The sequence below is a fragment of the Salvelinus sp. IW2-2015 genome, linkage group LG8, assembly GCF_002910315.2.
Source record: "Salvelinus sp. IW2-2015 linkage group LG8, ASM291031v2, whole genome shotgun sequence".
Classification (NCBI taxonomy): Eukaryota; Metazoa; Chordata; class Actinopteri; order Salmoniformes; family Salmonidae; genus Salvelinus; species Salvelinus sp. IW2-2015.
In genome coordinates this window covers 11,354,815-11,359,911 of record NC_036848.1, presented here as the reverse complement: position 1 = coordinate 11,359,911, position 5,097 = coordinate 11,354,815, and the positions used below count along the sequence as shown (strand labels likewise).

Below are 5,097 nucleotides of genomic sequence, written 5' to 3'. Positions count from 1 at the left end.
GTGGTCTGAATACTTTCCGAAGGCACTACAGAGAGCCATACACACACACACGCACATGCACACATACGCACGCACGCACGCACGCACGCACGCACGCACGCACGCACGCACGCACGCACACACCACACTTTCCCCTTTCTCTGTCTCACTGTTTTCTCTGTGACTTTTAGATGCACTTCCTTACATTAATAAAGAGAAACCTTGACTAAAAAAGGGAATAATAATTTAATATTATTAATTATTAACTCTGCACACATCTACTTCTAACTCTGCCCTTTCTCTCCCTGACAGAAGGTGGTGTGTGTTCTGATGCAGCTGATTCTGGGGTCAGAGGTCGGGGCTGGGGTCATGGCGGAGTCTTGAGGGTGGTCACCACCCAGCAGGACGTGACCTCCCTTCATCATCTCTTTCTGCTGGGACATAACGGAGACCACTTAAATTAATTTATTTTATTTTATTTAACCTTTATTTAACTAGGGAAGTCAGTTAAGAACAAATTCTTATTTATAATGATGGCCTACCAAAAGGCAAAAGGCCTCCTGCGGGTACGGGGGCTGGGATTTAAAAAAAAAAAAATATATATATAGAACAAAACACACATCACGACAAGACAACACAAAAAAACAACATAGCACGGCAGCAATACATTGCAGCACAGCATGGTAGCAACACAACATGACAACAACATGGTAGCAACACAACATGGCAGCAGCACAACATGGTAGCAGAACAAAACATGGTACAAACATTATTGGGCACAGACAACAGCACAAAGGGCAAGAAGGTAGAGACAACAATACATTACGCAAAGCAGCCACAACTGTCAGTAAGAGTGTCCATGATTGAGTCTTTGAATGAACCTCGTTCCAGTCGCTAGCTGCAGCAAACTAAAAAGACAAGCGAACCAGGGATGTGTGTGCTCTGGGGACCTTTACCAGATTGTGACTGGCAGAACAGGTGTTGTATGTGCAGGATGAGTGCTGCAGTAGATATCTCAGATAGGGGCGAGTGAGGCCTAAGAGGGTTTTATAAATAAGCATCAACCAGTAGGTCTTGCGACGGGTATACAGAGATGACCAGTTTACAGAGGAGTATAGAGTGCAGACAGAGGAGTATAGAGTGCAGTCATGCATCCGACCCAAACCCAGTTAGTCCTGCCAGAGGTCAGCGCCCTTCAGAACCCCCCCTCACTGCTCATCCAGGGCATCCCAGACAGAGTATGTCTGGCCAGGCAGCAACACAGGGTGAGGAGGGTCACAGTTCACTTTGCTCTTTGTAATGATTCATTGATAGATTAGATTAATTGGATGATTCTTTGATTGATTCAGATGAATTGGCTGATTCTTTGATTTATTCAGATTAATTGGTTGATTCTTTGATTGATTCAGATTTGAGGTAAAAAGGCAAGCCTGTTTATTGTGGAGAGCTTGCTAAGAGAGGAGTAAGAGTGACCTGTTTTGTTTTGTCATTACACAGGACTGTCTGCCTGTGTGTCTGATGTTTGACATGCATGAGGACGGGGAGGCGGACCCACGTAAACTGGCTCAGACATTACAGAGTCTGGGGGTCTTTGTCAGCGTCAAACCCAAAGTCAAACAGACACCAAGGTACAATAGTACTATAGCAAGCCTTATAGTTATGTTATTGCTAAAGTTGCAGTACTGTAGTGTCTGATAAAGTACTGTGTTGGACCTCATTTCCTGGTTTGTATGACATGGTGTTGTGTGTTGGACTACATTTCCTGGTTTGTATGACATGGTGTTTTGCGCTGGAATACATTTCCCAGTCAGTGGTGGGGTCTGGAGAGGAACATCTTCAAACTGTACGAGGCGTACACCCTCTTTCCTCTGTCTTCTTTCCTCCGCCATCTCTCCACCATCCTCTCTCCACCATCCTCTCTCCTCTGTCCTCTCTCCACCGTCCTCTCTCCACCATCCTCTCTCCACCGTCCTCTCTCCTCCATCCTCTCTTCTCTGTGACCCGGAAACCGATATGAGGTCGAGTAGTCGAGGAGTGTGTCAATTCCCTAGTAGGCAAACAGAAGACTGTCATCCCTTCCTCAATAGCCTCTTTTTGCAGAGGAAGCACGTGTCCTACCGCCGAAGAGTTTTGAGATTTGCCACACCCCCTTTGAATCAGCTGTTGTATTGTCGGGGTAGAAAAACATGCAAACATTTAAAAACGATATGCTACTTATCCTTTTCTCTATAGTTTTATCACTTTACACATTTATTTTGGGATCCACCTCTGTAAACGCAATTTGCCTGATGACAGACGAGTGGAGAAGGAGCTTCTCATTTCATACAAGCACATTTTCGTCCACGTTCACTCACGTCGCCACCTCTCCTTGATTACTTTTGGCCTTTTTCAAAAGGAGGCGAGAGAGGATGGAGGAGAGAGTACGGAGTTGAGCAAATCTGATTGAGAAAAGGCCACTGTCCTATCCTGTCCTGTCCTATCCTGTCCTATCCTATCCTGTCCTATCCTGTCCTGTCCTATCCTGTCCTGTCCTATCCTGTCCTATCCTGTCCTGTCCTAATCTGGTCTTCCTTTCCTCAGGCTCAGTGCCCGCCCCTGAGTCTTTGATTGGCGCTCTTTCCCAAACTAATCCCCGCCCGTCGCCGCCACCAGTCCTGACTCTGCCCTCTGAGGGAATGAGGATGGGACTGAAGGGGACAGAGAGCAGGCAGCTGGAGAAGGTGTGGAGAGATCGCCATCAGATAACTAAATCAATATCTGTAGGCCTCTTGACTACCAAGATAAGTGCAGTACTGTGAGAGTTTGACAGTGGGAGATATGATGGATTGCACAGGAGGTTGGTGGCACCTTAATTGGGGAGGATGGGTTCGTGGTGATGGCTGGAGCGGAATAGGGGGAATGGTATCAAATACATCAAACATGTTTTCCATGTGTTTGATGCCATTCCATTCGCTCTGTTCCAGCCATTATTATGAGCCATCCTCCCCTCAGCAGCCTCCCCTGATGGATTGATACTGTTGTAAGGTCTTTCATTGCAGGGGATTTGATTCTGCAGTTGTCCTGATGGTGGTGCTATTGGATCAGTACAGTATCAAGATTGATCAATGAGATCACCTCGGTTTACCCAGATCTCAGAGAACGAGGATCTGTCCGGCCTGTCGGACGAGAGCCCTGGTCTGATGACATCAGAGCTGAGTGATGTCACTGAGTCAGGTCAGGATGATGAGTCAGAGGAGCAGCCTCCAGGGTCCTGAAGGGGAGACGCCACTCAACAGGCCAGGTCATGAGGTAAACACATTCACACTAGGGAGGGTAAGAGGAAGTTGACCTTAGGYACACTGGTTGAGGTTGGGATTTTGGTTGGATAGCCCCAAAGATTCTATATGGATTTGTATTTTTTGTCAGTTAGGAACAAATTATTGTTTACAATGACGGCCTACACCAGCCAAACCCGAATGACGCTGGGCCAATTGTGCGCTCCGCCCTATGGGACTCCCAATCATGGCCAGTTCTGATACAGTCTGGATTTGATCTTAGATAAGTTAGCCCCTGCTCTTTCAGAGGGGGGAAAATTAAAATAAATGTGCACTTTATCTTAATTGAATGTGCCTTTAGCCTTTTGTCCCGCCGTGTATGTTCTATTGCCTCTGGAAAATAACAGGAGCATTTGGAGATGCAGTGTTGTTTGCTGCTGTTTAATACTCTCATGATGAATAGTCATGTCAGAAAGGGATGGAATTTATTCATTCCCTCCCTCCAGTATCAGGTCTCAACAGCCCTTTGGATTATTTGGGTGAGCTCCTTAGCTAAGTGAGTCCTACAAACAGCCTTCACGCTATGTGGCTCAGACCTGACCTTAGTCTCACTACTGCTGTACTGTCGCAGATGGAGGGAGGGTGGGAGGGAAGAGATGGAGGGAGGAAGGAGTGAGAAACGGAACAGCCTGAGAGAGATGGAGGGAGGGAGGGAGGGAAGAGTGATACTAGATGGAACAGCCTGAGAAAGATGGAAGGAGGGAGGAGTGAAAGACGGAAGAGCCTGAGACAGATGGAGGGAGGATGATGTGAGAGATGTAACAGCTTGAGAGCGATGGAGAGAGGAGTGATACTAGACAGAACAGCCTGAGAGAGATGGAAGGAGGGAGGCATGAGAGACGGAACAGCCTGAGGAGGGACATGACTCAGACTCAGGATACTCTCTGTGATGCATCAAGGAATGATGGTTTTGTTGCACGTTGGTCATGGTTGAGGTGAGTTCCAACTCCCCCCCAGCCAGAAATGAAACAACCCCAGAGCAATATAGAGGAGCATGTTATATGTGACTCTGTAAACTGTGTCACCAATTAATTTGACCCCTTTGCTTTCTTTGAGCCTCACGCAATTTTGTGTGAAAACGCAATTCACGTTTTGTGTGTTTGTGCTACAGTAGATGTTGATTTTGCCATTATTTGTCCACTTGGTGCCCCAAAGGTTACCATGGGGATAACGTTTATCTCCACGGTAACAACAGGAAGTACCAGGTTGAGTCACCTTCTGTTCTCTCAGTAAATCAGGTTCCCTTCCAGAACACATCAGTCACAGAACAACCTAACTGCATTTCCTCCCTTCTTTACCAGCTTCATCCCCTTTACGCTTTATCGCAGGATTACGACTATGAGATGAAGAAACTGCTGGCAACTAGAGGTTAGACCTTTTTAAATGCTTCTGCCTTGTTGTGTGATCAGATGCCCAGCTCATTAAAAACATCCTTTTGGTTTGTCCAGGGTTCAGTCACACAGAAAGGTATTTTTGGACCTGCAGAGGAGTCCTACCAAGAGGGACCCATTTAGCAGCTGCACCTGGCCAAATTAGATGGGTGTCTCCTCTATTCAACGCTCTGGTCATTAGTCCACAAATGGGTCTCTCTATCAACACTCTGGTTCATAGTCCCACATAAATGGTTTCCTCTATCAATGCTCTGGTCATAGTCCCACATAAATGGGTCTCCTCTATCAATGCTCTGGTTCATAGTCCCCACATAAATGGGTTCCCTCCATCACTGATTGAATAACAAACAAGAGCTGCTTGTCTCTCAATAGGACAAGACAATGGCAAGTGAACATATTCCCAATGGAATGCA

The 5,097-nt window shown here is 46.5% G+C and overlaps 1 pseudogene; it reads left to right on the top strand.

Moving 5' to 3' along the window:
* The first annotated feature begins 1,127 nt into the window (after positions 1 to 1,127).
* Positions 1,128 to 5,097, top strand: part of LOC111967152 (protein bicaudal C homolog 1-B-like) — a 12,742-nt pseudogene continuing 8,772 nt past the window's right edge.